At 41.5% G+C, this 22223-nt stretch overlaps 1 non-coding gene across 1 annotated transcript; it reads left to right on the plus strand.

The window, feature by feature from the left end:
* Positions 1-7118: 7118 nt before the first annotated feature.
* Positions 7119-7223, plus strand: LOC118631273. Its single transcript, XR_004959764.1, has one exon. It is a non-coding gene; the product is annotated as a U6 spliceosomal RNA (small nuclear RNA).
* Positions 7224-22223: the final 15000 nt, after the last annotated feature.

Here is a 22223-nt window from a genome sequence, read left to right on the forward strand (position 1 = left end):
TTGAGACCAGGACTGCAAGAAACAAAAATAAAATTAGCAACATTAAGAGGGACAGATAATTGATTTATGAGTCAGGGCATGGTCTGGCTTCAGGCTGGTTGAGCGTTGAGAACGAAACAATGTCATTAGAATTCTGTGGAGACTTTTCATCTCTTGGCTGTACTGCCCCATAAGTTGATTTTATTCTCAAGCAGATCTTCCTGATACAGCGGGACAGATGATTATTGATATAAATCTAGTTTTGTTATGTCTTTTGATCTAGCAGTCCTAGAGGAACAGGGCATGTCTTTTACCCACCAAACCAACAAAAGCACAACACCCATGGAAAACTTTTGGCTGGATGCTGGAGACATCTGTGTATCGGTGACTGCGGCCAGGTGTGAGGGCGGGGTTGGGTCCTCTGGCCTGATCTAGGTCCTGATCCAGGCCTGCACGTGGGCTGGGGGAGGCTTAGTCCCATGTTAATCACCTGGAGTTAAAATGGAAGTGAGTTAGGTCCTCTTAGCACGAGACAAACAGGAGTAGAGAAGAAGCAAATGTCTACTACATAATTCTTACAAATTGATCGCTGGTTGTTGGTTATCAGGCTAATGAGATAATAAATTCAAATGACTGATTAAAGTGGCTGGCTCATAAATAGCACACAATTAGTAATTACCCCTCCCCTCTTTTTCCTATTGTATCTTCCATTCTTGGGCGGTATTTGGCCCCAATCCTACTTTTTAAAAAATCTGTTTTCCTTGGTATAAATTAGATGACTACTTGGCATTGATTTTACATATCAGATAACCATGGGCTGAATTCTTAAAGAGTTCTTTTTCAACCCTAGAACTCTGTGATTTGAGGCTTTGTGGTTAATGGCTGACACATTGATTCATTTTAGGTAAATAGCTCTAAATCTCAAAGTCACTTCTAGCTCTCTCCCTCACATCCTCTCTATCAAACAACTTCTTGGATTCTCTTGTTTCTGTCTCTGCCCCATACACATTTCATGTACTCCCTGTACATCCCCATGGCTAACACCCAAGTTTAGGCCTTCATTTCTTTCTTTTTAAATTGAGGTAAAATTTACATAACATAACTTCAAATGAACCATTTTCAGGTATACAATTCAGTGGGATTCAGTACAGTCAGCAATGACCATCTCTGTCCACTTTAAAAGCACTTTCGTCACCCCGGAAAAGAAAATCTATGCCCATGAGCAGCCACTCCCCATTCCTTCTTACCCCTAGCCTCAGGAAGCTACCATTCGGACATGTGTCTCTATGGGTGTATTTAGTTTGGATATGTCAAATAAATGGAATTATACAATACGTGATCTTTTGTATCTAGCTTCTTTCACGTAGCATGTTGTCAAGGTTCATTCATGCTGTGGCATGTGAGTATTTCATTCTTCTTTATTGCTGAATTCTGTGGGTGCACCATGTATTGTTTACCCATTCATCAGTTGATGGACATTTGTAAGGCTGTCATTTTTTTACCCTAACCTTGACTGTGGCTAGAGTCTCCTGCTGGGCTGCTGAATTGCTCAACCACAGAAAGCAATAGTCACTTTGTATTCTGTACGAATAGTTCCTAGAGTTGAACAACACAGGGATTCTGCTTTGAACAAGAAGCTTTCTCATACCTTATCTCAAATGTGTACTGACAATATTGGCCATCTATTTTCCTAGATTCCATCTTTAATAGTATTATCCTCTCCTGAAAATCCTTTGATGATCCCCTTTTACTTATACATTATATAACAACAATAGATACCACATTAAATTCTAGGTATGTGCCAGGCATTTTTCCATACCCTCTGCATGAATTATGTCACTTAATTCCCACAAAAAATATGTAAATATTCTTCTTCCCATTCTATAAATGAGGAACCCAAGTCACAGCACAAGTAAGAACTTACTCAAGGTCACATAGCAAGAAACGGTTGGAATCAGAATAGGAACCCTGGTAGTGGGAGACAGACTCTAAAGTCGCCCCTAATGATCCCCTCCTGCTGGTGTTCATGCCTTTGCATAAAATTCTCTCCATACGTACTGACTGGAACTGTGATTTGCTTTTAATCAACAGAATATGGCAAAGGTGATGGAATGTCACCTCCATGATTACCTTATATGGTGTAAGTCTTTGTGTAGGAGACTGCCCTTGCTGGGTGATGAGGTAACTGGCCATGCTGGGGAGGCACAGATCTTTAGACAGCCTCTACTGCTGAAGGGTGGCCTCTTTCCTCAAGTCAGCAAAAAGCAAGGACCCTCAGACATACAGCCACCAAGAAATGAATTCAGCCTAAAACCTGGATGAACATAGAAGCAGATTCTTCCTCAGCCTAGGCTCCGGGTGAAAATGCAGCCTGCTGGACACCTCGATTGTAACACCTCCGTGGGGCCCTGCAGAGGACCCAGCTAAGGCACGTCCAGAGTCGACACGTGGAAACCTGAGATAAGAAACGTGTGTTGTTCTAAGGCTGTCGGATTAGAGCCACAGAGAACCAGGACAGATTTTGGTACCTGGAAGTGGGATCCTGCTGCTACGAATCCCGAAACATGCAGGCGTGGCTTTGGAATTGGGCTGTGAGCAGAGGCTAGAAGAATGTTGAAGCTCTTGAGAGAGAAAGACAAAAGCGCTTCGAACAGACTGTAAGTGGGAGGCAGACTCAGAGCACAGGGCTGCTTCTGACTCAGGAGGAAGTGAGGCACGTGTTTGGGGAAAGAAACATACTTCAGTGGCGGCAGAAAACAGCAGAACTGTCTCCTTCACTTACATATAAGCAGAACTTGTCAGTGAGAACCTGGATATATGGCTAGGGAGATTTATGAGTCTGGAAACTTTATCTTGAACTATTAAATTAAGTTTTCCACAGTGACATTCTCTCCAACCACCAGCCAGTATGTTCTAGACACGTGCAAAACTGTTAGTTTCCAAAATTCCATCTGCATGTCCCTGACTCTGCACTTTGGTCTCATGGTTTATTAGCATTTATTTTTCCACTTACAGTGTTCCTTCCTCTTCCCCTGTCCCGCCATTCTTCAAAGTCCAACTCCAGTGCTTCCTCATTGCTTGAGTGCCTAGCCTCGATTATTTATTATCTCTGCAGTGTATTCTGTTCCTCAGTAAGTCTGCTGGGGACCAGAGTTCCAGGTGTGCATGTTGATTGTGCCTTCAAGATCATAACCTTCTTTTGTGCATGCACCCTTCTTAAAAATGTTCTTAAACTGTTTTATTAAAGTATAATAGATATATTGACATTAAAGGGTACAATTTGACAAGTTTTAACATGTGTATACATACATGAAAACACAATAATGAAGATAATGAAGGCACATATGCATTATTCCCACACATTTTCTTATGCCCCTTCGTAATGGCATCATCCACTCTCCTCCCACCCTTTCTTCCTCAGCAATCAGTAAGTGACTATTTGTCACCAGAGATGAGTTTGAATTTTCCAGAATTTTGTAAAAATGTAATAATACGGTATGTACTCTTTATTCTGGCTTTTCCCCTCAGTATGATTATTTTGAGATTCATCCATGATGTTGTATGTACCAATAGCTTATTCTTTGTATTACTGAGTGGTATGCCATTGTCTGGATGTCACTTTTCATTTTTTATGTGTTCCAATGTTGAAGGATATGCAGGTTGTTTCTAGTTTTAGGCTATTATAAATAAAGCTGCCATAAATTTTTGTGTACAGGTCTTTGTATAGGTATATGCTTTCATTTCTTTGGGATAAATTCCTGGGAATGAAAAGTCTAGATCATATGGTAGGTATATGTTTAATTTTTAAGAAACTGTTGTTCTCTTTTCCACACTGATTTTACCGTTTGTACGTCTCTGCCCTCTGTGTGTGAGAAGTGCACTTTCTCCACCCCTCACCCACACTCACCATGGTCAGCCTTTCATCTCAGCCATTCTAGTAGATTGTAATACAATCTCACTATGGTCTTGATTTGCATATCCCTAACACTCATGAAGGTGAACATCTTGTAATGTGTCTATTTTCCTTTCATATATCTTCTGTAGTAAAATGTCTATTCAGATTTTTGCCCACTTTTTAAATTAAGCTGTTTGATGTATTATTACTAAATTTCTAATGTTCTTTGTATATTCTGGGAATAAATCATTTATCAAATACTTGCTTTGCAAATATTTTCTTCCAGTCAGTGGCGTGCCTACTAATCTTCTTAATAATGTCTTTTCCAAAGCACAATAGATTATTACTACTTTTTATTTTAAGCTTTTCTTTATTGCCTTGTGGCCACTGTCCAAAAATCCTCTGCTTCATATATCATTTTGGTCTATTGGTGTTTCAGGCAAGAAAGTGAATCCACCCTGTTACTTCATCTTGGTCAGAAGTAGAAGTTCTCAATCATAAGATTGCTGGGGGTAGAGAAAAGGTCTTTTATTATCTAGTCCTCTCCCATATGCAGTAAATTATCTTGTATATGGTAAATTTCCAGAATGAATGTTTGTTGAATAGTTAGAATTTGCTGAAAAAAGTGAACACTAAAATAAATCTTCTGTCTCTGTTGGTCTGTGTTTATAGTTGCTTTCTATTGAAAGGAGAGTACGGAGAAACGAACATTCAGTTTCGTTCAAGGCCCAGAGTAACAAGGATTTAGTTAACCGGGCGTTTAGTTAACTCGAGCAGATTGTTGTAGTTACAGAGCATTTTATTGTTTGTTTTGTAATTAATGGATAGATATTATTGTTTTACTGCATCAAAGTTCATGACAAACTTAGCCTTCATGGAAGTTGTAGGGCTGGCGATCACCGCAGCTCTTGAATAAGTCCGGGTGCTTTTTATTTTCTTTCTCATTTTATTTTGTCAGCAGTTTTCTTTTTCTAACTTATTAACTCTTCAGTACAAGGAATACAAGAAGAGTTTTAAACTTTTTACTTAAATGTATATAAAGTTTCAACCACATGGACCTATTTCCTGAACTGAGTTAGTTTGTTGTCCTGTGGCACGTGTTTAAGATCTCAAAGAGCACATCCAAATCAATGTTTTGTTTTTATAATTGGGATCAAGAAAAAAGCTTTAACTCTGATTTTAAAATTTTAATTTAGAACTTGTCACAATAGCATTTAAAGAGTAAGATTTTTGCTCTTTTAAATTTCAGAAATTTGTAGCACTTTGAAATATTTTTCCAATTTATTTGTAAGGATCTCTACCTCCTATTAGGTTTTATGTCTTATAATTTTTATTTAAGACCCTGAAGAGCACATTCTAAATTTGATTATTATTATTACTATTACCACTAATGGGATTATGGAGGGAGGTCTTGCCTCTGATTAAATTCTGTCTTTTACAATTTATCTTGGCGGAAATGAAGTGGAGCATGGAGTGGACTTAAACACCAGTGGCTAATTACTAGAAGTTCAAGAAACATGCATGAAATTAAATTATGTTGGTCAATGGTAGCTAGCAAATTACTTGGCATTTTCTTTTGCTTGTGAATTAGTATTTATATGATGAATAGTACTTTTACTCTGAGTCAAACGTGGTACTAGATGTTTAGAGTCAACAAAGTATAAAAAACTTCTACCTTTGCCATTTAAAGCTTATAGTCTAGTTTAGATGTGTTTAAATTAGGATTAAACCTATGTTTCAGAGTTTTCAATCAATTTCCTAAAACTTAGGGGATGAGTCCAAAGAGACAGAGAGAACAATAGAAAGTTGACATATTTTATTGTATCTAACCCCCCCTCCCACCCCCCCTCCCACCTCCATAAATTAAAAAGTATTGATTTAGGGGTAAGATAGACATGAAAATAAATGACACTGTGTTATAAGTTCTTTGAAGGGGGTATGTACAGAACATGCTGTATATTAATCAAGATATAACAATCATAAATATGCACCCAACACTGGAGCAACTAAATATATAAGGCAAACATGAACAAAACTGAAAAGAAAAATAGATAACAGAACAATAATAGTGGGAACTTCAATATTTCACTGTCAACAATGAATAAATCATCCAAACAGAAAATCAATGAGTAAAGAGCAGACTTGAACAGTGCTATAGACCAAATGTGCCTAACAGACATACAGAGAGTATTCCATCCAAACCAGCAGAACACTCGTTCTTATCAAGTGTACATGAAACATTCTCCAGGATAGATCATGTGCATGTCACAAAATAAGTCTTAACAAAGTTAGGAAGACTAAATTAACAGCAACTATTTTTTCCAACCACTATGGTATGAAATTAGAAAATAGTAACAAGAGGAAATTTGGAAAATTCACATATGTGCAGGGATTAAACATGCTCCTGAACAACCAATGGGTTAAAAAGAAATCAGAAGGGAAATAAAAAATGTCTCGAGACAAAAATGGGAACACAACTTACCAAAACTTATAGGAAGCAGCAAAAGCAGTGTTGAAAGAGTAGTGTATAGTGATAAAATTTTTTTAAAAAAGAAAGATCTCAAGTTAAAATCTAACTTTATACCTCAAGGATTAGAAAGAGAAGAACGAAGTTAAGAGAAGAAAGAAAATGACTTTTAAAAAGGAGCAAAAATAAATAAAACGAAGACTAGACAGAAATAGAAAAGATTAGCAAAATAAGGGCTGGTCATTTGAGAAGATGCAAATTAAAACCACAATGAGCTATCGCCTCACACCCGTCAGGATGGCTGTTATAAAAAAGAAGAGGTAACACGTGTTGGCAAGGATGTGGGTAAAACAGACCCCTAGTATACTGCTTTTAGGGAAGGTGAATTAGTATGGTCATTGTGGTAAAAGGTATGGAGATTACTCAAATCATTAAAAATGGAGCTACCGTATGACCCAGCATCTCACTTGTGAGTAGATAAACAAAGGAATGAAATCAGGATCTCAGAGAGAGATCTGCATCCTCACGTTTGCTGCAGCACTATTCCGCCTTAAGTAAGGAGCAAACCCTGCCATTTGCAAAAACACAGATGGACCTGGAGGTCAGGAGCCAGACATGGAAAGCTAATTCACTGCATCATCTCACTTATATAAATTTCATGTGTACTGCATCTGTATACTGCATTGTGTGGTCACCATCAGAAGTCTAGTCTCCTTCTCTCATATATTTGACTCCATGATATCTAGAACATAATTGATTCTCAGTAAACACTTTACAGCGCTCACTTTGGAAACATATACACTAAAATTGGAATGATACAGAGCAGGTTAGATGCCCCTGCGTAAGGATAACATGCAAATTTGTGAAGTGTTCCTTATTTTTTGAGAGTTAAATGTTCTGTGAGCTGATGAAGGTGTTAATTTTTGGTAATAATTTCTCAGTATATACATGTATCAAACCATCATGTTATGCATCTTAAACTTACACAATGTTCTATGTCAATTATATCTTAATACAGTGATGTAGGGGAGAAGAATTAATCCCTCCAATAAATAAATATTTGAGATATAAAAAAAAATGAAAAGACAGACGTCAGAATTTGCCATCGGTCAAAAAAATCATACACATTTTTGTGTTTTCTTGTGTACTCATCTAGCAAATAAAATATAATTTGTGAAAATTGAAAGACTAGACCAACATTGTTTGTATTACTACCACTAACCTGGAAAATATATAAATGCTCATTGTCAGAAATTGATTAAATAAGTTGTAGTACTACTATTCAATGAAGTAATCCACAAGCATTAAAAGGCTGTTGTAAACCTATAATGTTGACTTTAAAGAAGCTAAAAATGTATTAAGCAAAAAGGGCAAATTATAAAATGTATGTGAAAATGTTTATATGTTGGTATTTTATACAAATATCTGGCCAGTGGCTACTTCTAATGCGATTGAGAGCGGAAGCAGGGAGAAAGAATTGTGTTTATTTCATACCATTCTCTTCTATTTGATTATTTTTTATAACAAGCACATATTATTTTTGTAATAACAATTTATAAACTCTATTTTCCTCTAAGAGGAAAACTACGCAAGTTCCTTTGACATTTTCTGCATTCTAAGACAAAGTGTAGAAAGAAGCTGAGAGATCTCTTTAATACTCTGCCCAACTGTTTATGGGTTTTATTGGAGATAGAAGCAATATAAATATTTACCAGCAAAACTCTTACAGTCATATTATGGAGAACTATACTCTCTTATATATGGCTCATATTGAATTGTCTAAAGCATAACATAAAAATGCAGTCCTCCTATATAACTCACAGAGAAATGAAAAGCCACGGGACTGTATCTTTATTGTGATTTTGAAAAAGTGGTATTATAGTGGGAAATTAGAGAATACGCTACAGTGGCAATTTAATTTAGTTTCTTTAAAGTAGTAATAAAGTCCGCTGTGAAACTTGGTAGATGTTTTTAAGTTTAAATCTCATAAAATTTTCCTGACGCATTGATGTAGACATAAGAGTCATTCAAAATGAGAAAAAAGCTTTTCCTGTTTATATAGTCATTTTTTTCTGCTTATAATTATTGAAGCAGAGTTTATGAATATATACTTTGTTTAATTAAAAAGAATTATTCTAGATTTGAGTATGGCTAATTGAAACTTTGGAAGCTGTTTTTTAAATTAAATGTATTGGGGTAACATTGGTTAACAACATTATGTAAATTTCAGGTGTACAACTTTATAATACAACATCTGTATATGGCATTGTGTGCTCACCGCCAGAAGTCTAGTCTCCTTCCATCACCCTGTATTTGACCCCCTTAACCCTTGTCATCCTACCCTACCCCCCTTTCCCTCTGGTAACTATTATTCTGTAGTTTTGCGTCCTACATGTGAGTGAAATCATATGGTTCTTATCCTTTTTCATCTGACTTATTTCATTTAGCATGATTCTCTCAAGATTCATCCATGTTGTCGCAGACGTCAATATTTCATCTTTTCTTATAGCCAAGTACTACCCTGTTGTATACAGGCTGGGGCAAAAGTAGGTTTACAGTGGCGAGTACACGAAACAGTTTATTCTTGTACTATTATGCATTAATTATTGCATTATTTTCTGTATAAATAACTGTAGACCTACTTCTGCCCCACCCTGTATATGCACCACGTCTTCTTTATCCAATCACCACTGAAGGAACCTTAGGGTGTTTTCATGTCTTGGCTACTGTGACTAATGCTGCCATGAACACAGGGGTGCACACATCTTTACAAACACATGTTTTCAGATAATTACCCAGAGGGGGGTTGCTGGGTCAGATGGTAGCTCTCGTCTAATGTTTGGAGGGATTTTCAGACTGTTTTCCATAGTGGCTGCATCAGTTTACTTCCCTGCCAACAGTGAATGAGGGTTCCTTCTTCTCCACATCCTTGCCAATACTTGTCACTTCTTGTTTTATTGATAACAACCTTTTAACAGATGTGTGTTAATATCCCATTGTGGTTTTTATTTGATTTGCGTGTCTCTTATAACTAGTGATATTAAGCATCTGTAAGCTGTGATGACGGAAATTTGACTCAATTACACTTTTTTTCTTGGAATCCTCACCTGAGGATATTTTCTCATCTATCTTCAGATGGGGGGCGGGGGAGAGAGAGAGAGAGAGAGAGAGAAAGAGAAAGAAACATCGATGTGAGAGAGACACATTGATCGGTTGCCTCCTGCACAACCCCAACCAGGATTAGAGACCAAACTGCAACTGAGGTATATACCCTTGACTGGAATCAAACCCGTGATTCTTTGGTCTGAGAGTCGATGCTCTAACCAGTGAACAAAACTGTCCAGGGCTGACTCAATACTCTTAATGTCTGTATAGCAACTCCCATGATTCTCAGTTTCCCACAAGGCTGAAGGGATTTAATTTGCTCAGATTTCATTAGAACATACGAAGGTTCCTTTCAAGGATCAAATAAAAAGCTCATAGTCAATGACTTTAGAAAATTATGATCGAGTTTGATTTTTCATTACCACATTTATTTCTACAATATGAAAAATGAATCACATTACTTACTGGCTATATTTACTTTCTTGAGATTCATCTAGCTTTGAAGTATAAAGAAAGCATAAATTAATTCTGACGTGTGCCCATCATCACCTACTGCTACCATCCATAAGCATCCCACTTCTCAAGCTACACTGAGATGTACACAGTCTGATAAAATACGACAGCTCTGGCCAGTGTGAGGGGAGAGGCTGATTTCACACTAACATTTCCAAACCCACCCTCTTCTTGAAACTCGTTCCCACTCTCTTCTGTTGCCCCATCTGTTTCTGGCTGCTGCTTCTTGGTCACCTTTGTTCGATTTTCTTCTTATTTTCAGTCTTTCACTGTAGAAGTAGCACAGGATTCAGTTCTTAGAACTTCTCTTCTCCATCTGTGTTCACGCCCAGTGCCAAGAACTGATATTTGCTGATGCCTCCCAAATTTTCATCTACATTTCTAAACTCTCTACTGAGCCCCAAATTCATAGGCTGTTGGCCCACCAACATTGTCACTTAGGTGTCTACTGGGCATCTCAAATTTACCATGTCCAAAGCTATGCTCTTTTGTTATTCTTCCATGAGAGTTGTAACACCATCTGTTTTACCCAGTTACTCAGGGCCAACCCTGGGGTTATCCTCAATTCTTCTCTCTTTTTCTTTTACTCCACATCAGTAGTATTAGCCAATTCCAATCTGTTCTATTTTCAACAGACATCCAGAATTCCACCCCTTCTCACCATTTCTACACGCAACCCTAGTGCAATCACCGCAATTTCTCCCTTGACTAGGACAATAATCTCCTGTTTGGGTTCCTCTTGCATACTGCTTTGCCGGTCTGTTTTCCATATGGCAACCATCATCAACTCTGTTGAATCATATGATTTTTCTTTTTGAATCAGTGGCTTCCCACCACACTTCCCAAGCCACTGGTCTGTAAGGTCCTGCCTTCGTGATCTGTCATCTTTCCCCTTGACTCACTCCTGCTACGCTCTCCCCCACCTCTTCTGCTCCAACCATGCTGATCTCCTTGCTGATCCTCAAGGAAGCTCATATGCTCCCGTATCAGGCCCTTTGCACCCTGTTCCTTTAGCCTGGAACACTTTTCCCCCAACACTTGCCTGACTGTCTCTCTTACTTCAGTCAAGATCCAATTTCTCCTCTTGCAGGAGCCTTCCCTGTCCATCCTGTATAAATTTGCCACTCTTAACTCACTTTATTTTTTCATAGCATGTGTTTCTTATGGGCTTTATGCTCACTCAAATGTGGACTCAAAGAGGACAGGAACTTGGTCTGTCTTGCTCTCTGACATGCCCCTCTTACCCAGTGCCTGACATAAAGAAGGCACTCAGTACAAATATACGGAATCCATACATGACTACATAAATATGTAGGCCTCAGGTTTATTACCTATGAAACAGAATGGTAAACTATTATGCAGCTCTCCAATTTTTTGTTTTGTTTTAGCAGAGTTGACCACCTGGATGACCAGCCTGTTTTTCAAATGCTAAGATGTTTGGCAGGGAGTATAGGACATCAGCAGTCACCATTGTACTTATCACCTGTGAATAGCAGAACCAGAATAATGACCCAATGAATAAGCAGACCTTCCATGCTTAACTGCTACGTGATCTTGCCAACATCCTTGAAGTATCAGCATCCCTTGCTTAGACTGTTTGAGTAGCTAACTTAACCCCCTGTATCTAGCTAGTCTCCTTCAATCCACCCTGCACCCAGAAATAACAACCTTTCCAACTTGCAAATCAAATCATGTCACCTTCTTCAGAACCTCAACTTAGAACACATCCCACAGAGAATGCAGCCCGGCCTTCCTATGGAAAGGTTGTAGTAATGTACCTCTCTCCCATCTATCCCACCTCGCCTTTGGGACACCTCAAGTCTACAGACCTTTATAGATTTTTCAGCACATACCATCTAGACACCTGGTATTCTTTGTTCTTTCTTCTCAGGGGTCTCACATTGGAGATGCCTTCTGGGTTATTTTTTTTTTCTACTCTACCTCTATTCTCCATCTCTATCCTGAAGTCCTTATCTAAACCCCTCTCTGCCTTGAAGATGCAGCACAGATCCCCTCTCCTAGGATGACTTCCCTGAGTGCTCTCCTACTCCCGTGTACAGCCCACATCCCAAGAGAGAAAAGGAGAAAAAAAACCCAAGAAATAGTAAAGAAGGATGAGAGAGAAAAGAAAGGAGGCCAGAAAGTAAAATGAAAAGTTGAGGCATGAACAGAACGGAGAAGAAGAAAAGAACAACTAGACATAGCCGTATGGTCCCCGAGGCGGTCTCTGGGTTTCATCCTGTTAGAGAAACGACTGATCTCTGAGCAGAAACCCTCCTCTGTGTTGCCGTGCTACTTTGTTACAGCTCTTGTCCTGTCTTCCTAGACTGTGAGCCATCTGGGGACAGTGGCTTCTTCATCGATAGCTCCGTGTTAGCAGTGTGGCACATTGTGGCTTCTATAGATGTTTCATGACTGGATTCATAAACAAAGTGCCATCAAATATCAGAGAGGCAAGTATCGGATGGTCTTGGAAGGTTTCTCAGAGGGCAAATTTTTCAGCTGAAATTTGAAGGATTAGTAAGTGTTTTGTAAGTGTTCATTGAACACTTTGGAATGGAAGTGAGGATGCAATTATAATAAACACTCCTATGTTGGGCACTACCATGATTCAGGGACTTAAAAAGCTGGGTATGAATGTGCTTGGTGAGTCTTTACAGCATACCTGGGAGGTGTGTGCTTCACTGTGGTTATCATTTTAAAGATTAGGTTTCCCAAGTCCCCCGGATCACACAGCTGGAAGGGGGGTTCCGATCCTGGCAGTTGCCTCGGAGCGCACACTTTACTCCGTGTCTCTCTCTGCCCTTTCAAGGAGAAAGACATTCTATGCAAACAAGGACCTGACGGCGTGGGAGTTTGGGGTGACAGTGAGCTTATCATTAATGAAATCAGACTGAGAACAAAAAAGGTCTGTTTTGTAGATCAGTGTTATTCCGAATACTCTGTGCTGCCTTCAGCCTAGAAAACAATATTTAAAAATCAATCAAAGAAAAGGGTCAGGCCAATAATGATTATATGAGCAATGTGATTGATGTTATTTATTCTAGCTAGATTAAAATGTTCCCTAGGAAAAAAATCTATAAAGGCAACAGGAGCCATTACATAAAGCTATGTGGAGCCTTCCAGATAGTAAAATGGATGTCATAAATTACTTCTGCCTCTTTGGAGAGGGAAGGCTCTTTCTTGTCGATTTAGCAAGCCTAGAAAAGAATGGAATCATGGGAATCATTATATCAGATTAAATTCACCTGGTTTTAACTTTTAATGCCCCTCCCAGTACCCTTCCAGGGGCCACTAAACCAAGCCTAACTTGAAGATACCTGGGGACAGTATTGAGGAAAAGGTAAGCAAGGCTATCTTTTCTAACCCTTATAGAACCTCTGATGAGAGAAGCATGGTAGCAACCTGGCAGCAACAACCAGCCTTCTCTCTAGGCTCACAGTTGTCAAACTGCTGCAAGAACTCACTTGTATCTCCCATCCTAATGGTCCAACCACCCGCATTCTGCTTGCCAACCGCCAACACACCATTCCCAAGCCTCTTTTCTACTCAAACATAATCGTAAGACCTTGGATAAGTCAACTCACTTCTCTGAGACTTGGTTTTCTCATCTGCAAAAAGAAGGTAACAGGCTTTTCCCCGCCTACAAAATGATTGTGAGGATTAAATAAGACCTCTCATTTATGGGCCAATGCGTAGTAGATATGCAATCAATATTAAACATCTTTATTACCTAAGATACATGTACAGCATCCATCTAACAAATCCTGTACTCATCGTTTTAGTGAGCACATACTATGAAATGATATAGGAGCATTTGGTGCAAGTCTGAGGAATGACAGCTATAAGACTGAGTTCTGGTTTTTTGTTTTGTTTTGTTTTTGAGTTTTATTCAAGGTATGCTAATGGAAGAAAATGCATTGGGAGGGATTTCTTACCCATCAATACAGCAGAAAGGGTTTATTCTTATTTGCCAATGACTGCAGCAATTATTCTCCAAATTATTAAAGGATACTGCTGAAAGTCACAATGAAATGATCCTTAACTATGAAGCATAAAACATCACAAAATGTTCATAAAAAATTAAAGGCAGGCATAACCACAACCCGAGAATCTATTCTTCTGGAAATTGCCGCTGCCCTTGTGGGAAGGAGGTAGAATCAGTCAGCCTGGATTCCAGGGCAATCCTGGGTGAGTGGGTGATGGGTGGAGGCGAGACCCCCGCAGATGGATGGCCTCTTGCCTCAAACTGCGCCTCCCTCTTCTCTCTGAGACGGGGCAACCCTGGTTACAAGCGTTGTTGGAACAAAGTTCCTCAGCGGGATTTTTAATTTTCCAGATTCAAAACTGTCCACAGAATTCATACAAAAATCTGTATGCTGTTTGCATCCAGTGAAGTAAAGACAGTCCCTAGAATATGTCAAGGTAGGTGAAATCCATGTGGTTTCGCTTCTTGCCGGGGTTAATTCCTTAATCAGCCATATTTGCCGGAAGGCACCTCCGAGGTGAGGTCTCTGGCTGCTCAGTGAGCTGCCTGATTCAAGTCTGCAGTGGGGACCACTCATCAGTGCATGGATGGGACTGCTGTCCATCTCTCTACCTTGGAAGGCTTGCTTCCTTCCTGCTTCCATACTCTGGGAAGTTCCTTCCTGACAAGGCAGCTTAGCAAGCAGAGGACAGTTGATCTGAGGCCATGTGTAGTGGCGGGATTTCAGCTGGCACAGCTGTGAGTGGAGACACAGGTGGCCGTGGAGGAGGCTCACCCCTCGCTCTTGAGCGCTGCAGCCTTAGAATCCTGGCTGACTCCTCTGTCCTTTCCATCTGTACGGGGAAACCTAAAACCACAGAAGCAAAGGAACTTTCTGGAGTTCCCAGAGTTGGCTTATATGTATAGCCACTGTTTACTATGTGCCTGCCACATCCATTTTCTGTAATGATCACAAAAACCCCACAGCATAGGGGTAATGTGCCCATTTCAGAGACAGATAAACTGAGAGACTACCTCTACTGACAAATTACTGAGCCGTACCTTCCAGCCCATCTCGGCTGATGAGTAGTTTGGAAAGTATGTTTTATGTGTTTCTGCATTTTTCCTCCTTTTCTTTTTTTGTTAAATAAATTTTATTTTCTTTATTGATTTTTTTTTTTTTTTTTTTTTTTAGAAGGAGAGGAAAGGAGAGGGAGAGAGAGATAGAAACATTGATGAGAGAGAACATCGATTGGCTGCCTCCTGCATGCCCCCCACTGGGGATTTGGCCCACAACCTGAGCATGTGTCCTGACCAGGAATCGAACCAGTGACCTCTTGGTACATGGGTTGACGCTCAACCACTGAGCCACACCAGCTGGGCTATTTTTCTTCCTTTTCACAGAGGAGCCAGAAAGCAGTGAGGGTAACTGCAGAATAAATGCTTCCGATAGGATCCTCGGGGAAAGGGTGGTTTGGGAGAGCAGAAGATTCTCTTCGGTCCCCTAGAAAAATCTGAAGGACTGGTGGCTTCATTGCCTGTTTCTCTTACTCCATTAGGTCCTCAGCACCTCTAAGCACCCCAGCGTTGATCGGCTTTAGGAGGCTCTCACACTAATCAACCTTATAAGAGACTAATATGCAAAACCAAAGTGACATCTTAAAATCTCAGGACTGTCCATTATACAATAATTTGTTCTTTTCAATTTTTGGTCCTGGGCAAGTTAAAATTTCCAAGTAATCAAGTGACACAGAAGGCCCAAGAAAAATCAGATAGTTGTTTGGAATGGATGAAACTAATTCTCTCATTCAGCAAATATTTCTTGAGAGACTCCTCCTTGACATGCACTACATTATATTCTAAAGTTACAGCAGGAAAGAGGTATAATAACAGTAATAATAATACCAGAAACAGTGCGTATTATTCTGTGTTATATGTGTGTGATTATATATACAATATATGCATATATATGCTCATATTGTGCTTACTCTGGGTCAGAAACTCTTCTAACTGCTTTATGTATTAAGGCTTTTGATTCTTATAACCGTGTGAGGTCGTTGCTATCATCATCTCTGGTTTTCAGATGAAGAACCTAGAGCACAGGGGTGAAGCCATATTTCTACATGCAGATGGGTGCTAGTCTAGTCGATGGTGGGCAAAGTCAAAAAACAATTCACTTGAATGTGCCCACTGCAGAGGCAGGGCAGTTGCTGGTGCTTGAGAACCATGCAGGGGCATCTAGCCCAGGGCTTAGGGATTCGGGAAAGCTAGCTCCGCGTGGAGAACTGAGGAACACGTGACAGATTGGCAGGGAAGAGAGGGAGGGAGGGCCATGGGAAGGCAGGCGTTCGTGCAGAACAGCAGATTGTCTTGGGAGGGAGAGCAGGTCTGAAATGATGCTGCAGAGCTTGGCAGGGGACAGCTTTGATCTGTTTCAGACCATCTCCAGGGATTTGGATGTTATACCTAATGTAACAGGACACCATCGAAGGGTTTTAAGCATGAAAGTAACATAACATTAATGATTTATAAAGATCTTGCTGAATGAGTATTGGAAGGAATCCTGGAGGCCTGCACGGTGGTGGTGGTGAAGGCATGGTAGCGTGGTCAGGTGTGAGTTATGTAGATGGCAGGACTAATAGAAGACCAGATAGGTAAACTCAAAACAGGAGAATGTAGGCCAATGATCAGTAAAGGCTCTGACGTGCCCATGTCTGTGCTGGGGTTTCCCCGCCTGACCGAGACCCACCGCCCCACCAGCCACCCAGGGTCCCCTCTCCTGCAGACAGCTCTTGGGTGGCTTCACCTGTGTTGTGCTTTGCAGGATGGCGGCCCGTGAGAGCAAATGTGGGTGCTGCCGGTCAGCTGGGCCCCTTGCTCGGGAGGCCTGCCTCCTCCTCCAGGTGGGTGGGTGTGACTGCTCTGGCCCATTTGGTGTTGGCTTCCCAGGGTCAGGCCCAGAGGCGGTCTCGGTTTCCTTATTTCCGAGTTACTGGGGTGTGCCCAGGCAGGTGTCGGCCACACACATGCTCGCACTGCCTTGGTCTCACGAATGCCTGGAAGGGCCACAGACTCATCTCTGCTCTGTGACAATGTCCCTGTGTTCGCAGTAGGGTCCCCGCAGGAGGATGGGGAGTGGGGAAGGGGACGGGGCGGGACTCTGAGAGGTTCATTTCAGAAGGGAGGGGGACAGTTCGGGCAGGGTAGGGCTCGGATTTCAAAGACTCTGCTCATTGTCTGATGCGGTATCATGTTGCGTGAGCGAAATCTCTAGAATCATCTCCCAGCACCTCACGGGGATGAAAGCTATGCACTTATTAGGCTCACATGTCTGTGTGTACCAAGCACGCATTATGTTTGTGAATATATGTGTGTGCTCACACGTGTACACACACACAAACTCTTACCTAAGTAATCTCTGTGAAGGGAGAGACTATTTGTATATTTGGCTCACTCATTGTTGCTCCCTAACACCTAGCACATACCCGGCACTAATATTTGAAATTAATTATAGGACAGATTATATCACCCACATTCCAAGGAGTTCTGAGTCATTTTTTTTTTTCCTGTGGGCCAGCATGCGGGGGGCCCTAACACCAGTGCCCCGTGGAATCACCTGACGCGGTTCACCTCTCCCTCCAAGTCCATAGACTCCACGCTGAGCCCCCTCCCTGAACCACAGATAATCTGATATGTTCCGCACCACTTTCTCCCTCTGTCTTTCTCTTTTGAAGGGAAAAGGCTACAGGCCCTCAGCTGTCATTCATCCTATGACAACCCCTGGCAGCCACCCGCCTGTCAGGCACTGCCCATACCCAGTGACATTTATCAGTTTAGATTTCTAAAAGGTTACAGAGACCGGTAATAGGGAATGTCTGTGTGGTGCAGCCAGAATGAGAACTGTGTCTGGTGCAGATACAATGTGGGGACGTGCTACACCCACCGCAGGGTGGCAATCTCAAGAAGCCTTCAAGCTAGAACTAAGTGTAAGGGAGCCACCTGCATGGGGTAGGAGCCCCGCTGGAAGGCTCCCTGAGGGAGGTCCGCGGTCCTGGGTCCATGACCCACTGTGTGGTTTGGTCAGTGGCAGGGAGAGGAGACGGCCAGAGCCCAGGGCCTTGGGTTCTGGTCTGATGGCCTCCCTCAGGTGCACTCAGCAAGGCCCTCGCTCCACTGCGCCCCAGGTCCCTTTATAAAATGAGGGCGTTCTACTCTAAAATCTAGTTCAGTTACGACATCCTCCTTTTGATTCTACAGGAGCCAGAGGCAGGACCAGAAGGAAAGCAGGCCCCTTGAGGAACCAGGTTTAGGGTCACATGAGGGACTTGGTTTAGCTGCAGGTTGGGGAGAGGCCTCCTCATCACACACAGGGCTGTGCACTAAGACATCTGGATGGAAGACTGTTTCCCCACAGCCCGGGTCCTGCAGCACAAGGACCACATGAAAGCCACGTGTGACACCTGTGTCCCTGAGTGGGGGCAGCCACCGCTTTTGTGCTAGCGGCCAGCGCCGGCTGATAGATTGCTCCTCTCCTGTCCCCGGGTCTGGGAGAGTCGACAGCTCATGCTCCCAGAGTAAAGGCCAGAGCGGAGGGGGACGTGGGAAGCATTCACGGCAGATCTTTGCGCGTGGAAATCCTCCCAGGCTGCGACGTCTGGGATCCGTGTGGGGTGGCAGGCCTTGCCAGTCAGCCCCAGCGAAGTCCTCCTGATGGGCTTGCTCTCCCTGGCCCCACCTCTGGGGCCCACAGCCGGATGGCTCCACAGTCGGAGAGTTGTGTCCTGAAACTTTATGATGCAAAAGTGTTATCAGAATTATTTTTCAGTTTAAAAAATTAGGAGCTTCCTATTCCCAGAATGTAGGTCCGATCCTGTATCCCAACTAAGATCCATTAGGTCCCCTAATCTCTGCCAACTCAACGTCTAGGTCACATTTAGTCCCAGAAAAAGGGATGATATTTTTTGACTCTTTAGTACTATTTCCAAGCTATTATTCTCTCTCCTAAGGCCCTGCCCTTTGCCACATTTGCGTACCAGCTAATCAGACACATCACTAGCCTCTACCTCATGATAATCTTTTTTTTTTTTTTAATGTTGATATTAGCCCTGGCTGGTTTGGCTCAGTGACTAGAGCGTCAGCCCTCAGACCTAAGGGCTGTGGATTCGATTCCTGGTCAAGGGCATGTACCTGGGTTGCAAGTTCGATCCCTGGCTCCAGTGAGGGTCTTGCTGGAGGCACCCAGTCGATGTGTCTCTTTCACATCGATGTTTCTCTCCCCACCCCCTCTTCCTCTCCCTCTGTCTAAAAATCAATGGAAAAATATCCTCGGGTGAGGATTAAAAAAGAAAGAAAAAGAAAAAAATGTAGACAATGGAAATTGTTTCCTGTTTGTCCCATATGTTCCTTGTTCCATTGTCCCTCTCTTTCTGCCTCTTTTAGATTGAGTATATTTTATTTTACCTTCTTTGATGCATATTAGTTACATTTGTTATGTTATTTTAGTAGTTATTTTAGATTATGTACTATGCATATAATTTGCACCTTTAACCTTCCAGTTATATTCCACCCCTTCGCTCATGGTACAGAAACCTTAGCGCAGAGACAGTCCGCCCCCCCCCCCCCCCGGGGTCTTTGTGTCATCGCTCCCAAACATGTCACTCATACATATGATACAAATTCAAAATTACAGCTTACTCTGTTTAAGTTATTGTCTATTGCATTTTTAACTTATTGCATATATTTCAATAATTAAAAAACAGTATTTACATTTACTCATGAATTTACCATTGCTGGTATTTTCACTCCTTTGTGCAGAAGCAAATTTTCATTCGAAATTATTTTCCTTTTGCTTGAAATGCTTTTTTTCTTTTAACCTTTCTTGTAGTGTAGCTATGCTGGTGATTGATCCTTTCACTCTTGAATGGATGGGTAGTCTTTGTTTTGCCTCCTCCATTTCTGTAATATATTTCCACTGGGCACAGAATTCTAAGTGTTTCTTTTCAGAATTTCAATGATGTTGCTCAACTGTCTTCTAGCTTGTGTTGTTGCCAACAAGAAATACTCTGTAATGTATTTCGTTTCTCTAGGATGGGTTTCTTTAAGCATGACTGAAGAGAGTCTGTGGCCTGGCCAGGGGCTCTCTCTTGAGTTGGAGGTACAACCAGGGTCTCAAGGTAGAACATGTTAATGATCAGGCTGAACTGTAGGGTAAGAGGGCTGGGATCTGATAGGCAGATTCTAGGGGACCCTAATGCCAGGAAGAACAGAGGTATAGTCTAGTGACCCCACAGTTGTAGACAACTTACATTATCCAGAGCATTTAATTTAATGTCTTAGGAAATTTTTATCAGATGTATTTCCTGATTGTAAATATTGGCTTGCTTTTCTGTGCTGGGGGAGGGGAGAGGAACGCCACATAACATTTGTACAATTGTCCCATGTAATGACCTTTAAATGTTCCTTCTGTCTTCTACTCAAATTGTTCCTCTGCCTCTCAACATATGTGTTGACTCTGAGCTCAGTACCACGCTGAGGTCCTTCGGATTGACTGGCTGCTACTTCCTTATGGCTCTCTCGTGGCATGGATGATGCTGTTATCTTCACCCGGTTGTCTGTCAGTCCACTCCTATCTCTAATTTTCTTTTTTTTTTTTTTTAATCCTCACCTGAGGACATTTTTCCATTTTTTGCTCAGGTAGAGTGGGAGGGAGAGAGAGGAACAGAGAGAGAGAAACATCGATGTGAAGGGACACATTGAGTGGTTGCCACCCGCACAACCGACCAGGGCCAGGGACAAACTGCAACCGAGGTACATGCCCCTAGCGGAAACCGAACCCGGGTCTCTCAGGACCTCAGGCCGACGCTCTAACCGCTGAGCCAAACCGGCCAGGGCTATCTCTAATTTTCTTTTGGAATTTTTACAACTATGTATCAATGACATTTCTATCTCTAAGTTTCTTCTCTTTGCCACTGTTGGTTTATTCCTTTTTGATTTCCTATTTCCTATTTCATGCAATCTCAGGAAGAGGGATGCAATTTCAAATGCCTAGTCTTTAACTGTAAGTTCGAGACAGGTCTCTAACCCCTTTACATTTTCTTTTTCAAATGAGTGAATACATTTCAAAGAAATTATGGGACAAGTCCGAGATTCATTGCTAGTTGCTGATGAAGTATGGACCAGGTTCTTTAGCCACATCACTGGCTATCAGAGTGCAGCATTTTATAGGCTAATTTAATGCATTGCTACTTTGATAGTGCTGCCCTGCTCAGGGAGGGTAGGGACAATTTCTGACTCACTATTACATATGTGATGTTCGTGAGATGCCACGCACAGGTTAACTTTCACTGGTAAATGAATAATCCGCGTGGACTAAATGACCTTTGAGATCCCTCAGCAGTAAAAATCGGTGCTCTGTTTGAGAACTGAATTACTTCTGTTATAGAGGATACTGTCTGTCTCCTCAATCTACCTCTAAGGCAGACAATTTTTGTTACGTGTGGCATGCACTGACTTAGAAAAATCTACCCTTAAAATAGCATGTTTCCTCAACTTTGACTTTTTCACAAATGATGGGCACTGTGGTCCTTAGCAGTTAACTTTGTACCTGTACTGTGAGATTTAGGAAGGACAGCATAGACAGAATTCAACTGATCAATTACATATGCAAAAAAAGGAAGTCTCTTCAATGCCCCAAATCTCATGCTGGGCACTGAAGGTGCAAAGCCATGTAAGATCGATTTCCTGTCTTAAAGGAGTTCTTAGGTGAGATATATGGAATGATTCTTACAGTATGAAGCCCTAAAATAAAACAAACAAACTTGAATTTGGACCACACATTCAGAAGACAGAAACAGTATCAAAACGTGCTTTTCTGCAGTGACCTCTGCAATCCTCAGAGCCAGTGACCAGCTTCGGAAATGAGTACGTCCCAGCTGCTTTCTCGGGATGCGTCTCAGGAGGGCAGCAGACCAGACCACAGAGCCGCTGGCCGGTGATCCAGACGTTGCTGTCTTTGGTCAATATTTGCTTAACTTTAAACTAAGGTGAAACATACTTATTTTTAAAGTATCATTGTGTGTGTGTGTGTGTGTGTAACAGTAGATTTAAAATAACTGATGGAGGAACTCAGAGCATATTCTGGATTATAGGGGTTAATCCTTGAACTCTATGCACTTGTAGGCAGAAATAATATTTTAACACCCTATTCCTGCGGTGTCACAGGAAAGGAACGCATTTTCAGATCACCCAGAGAGATTCCTCTCTTATTTGAAGTTCCCACAATGAATCAATTATGAGAA

Source organism: Molossus molossus, unplaced genomic scaffold, assembly GCF_014108415.1.
Source record: "Molossus molossus isolate mMolMol1 unplaced genomic scaffold, mMolMol1.p scaffold_m16_p_15, whole genome shotgun sequence".
NCBI classification, from domain to species: Eukaryota; Metazoa; Chordata; class Mammalia; order Chiroptera; family Molossidae; genus Molossus; species Molossus molossus.